Genomic DNA, 564 nt, shown 5'->3' on the forward strand with positions numbered 1-564 from the left:
CCAAATGTGTTTGTTGGGAAATTCTGGGTTTGAATCCGCGGAAGAACAGATGTGTTAAAACCTCCTGTGGAAGAGAGTGTATCCAAGACTCAGCAACAGTTAGGCTTATATGGCTAAGAAATGGATAACCCTCTAATATACATGAAAAGTAGAACCGTTGGCAATTTAAAATATAATTTACCCTATGATATATCTAATAAGATCGTGCACGAAACGTCATCAGAATATTAATCAAAGTAATGCTGGAATGCCTTCCGGGAGAAGCGTGCACTCCCCCCTCTTGCCTCGCAAATCGATCGTTTCAGCAGGAAATTTCAGTAGTAACCACGGGTTGGTTAGTCGCAGCTTAATAATAACCCGCTGATGGTAATAAAAGCAGCTGAAAACGAGGCAAATTTAACAAAAACCTGGCGAAAATGCTTTCGAAAATCGCTGGGAAACCGATGCTCGAGAGCCATGCCGTCAAGATTCATTTAGAAGTTTGCGCGCTTTAACGGACTTGAAATATGATTCATTATTCAATGACAAGTGATGACGTAGGCATGTCTCCAAGTTATGACAGTT

The sequence above is a fragment of the Penaeus monodon genome, chromosome 31 (genome assembly GCF_015228065.2).
Source record: "Penaeus monodon isolate SGIC_2016 chromosome 31, NSTDA_Pmon_1, whole genome shotgun sequence".
NCBI classification, from domain to species: domain Eukaryota; kingdom Metazoa; phylum Arthropoda; class Malacostraca; order Decapoda; family Penaeidae; genus Penaeus; species Penaeus monodon.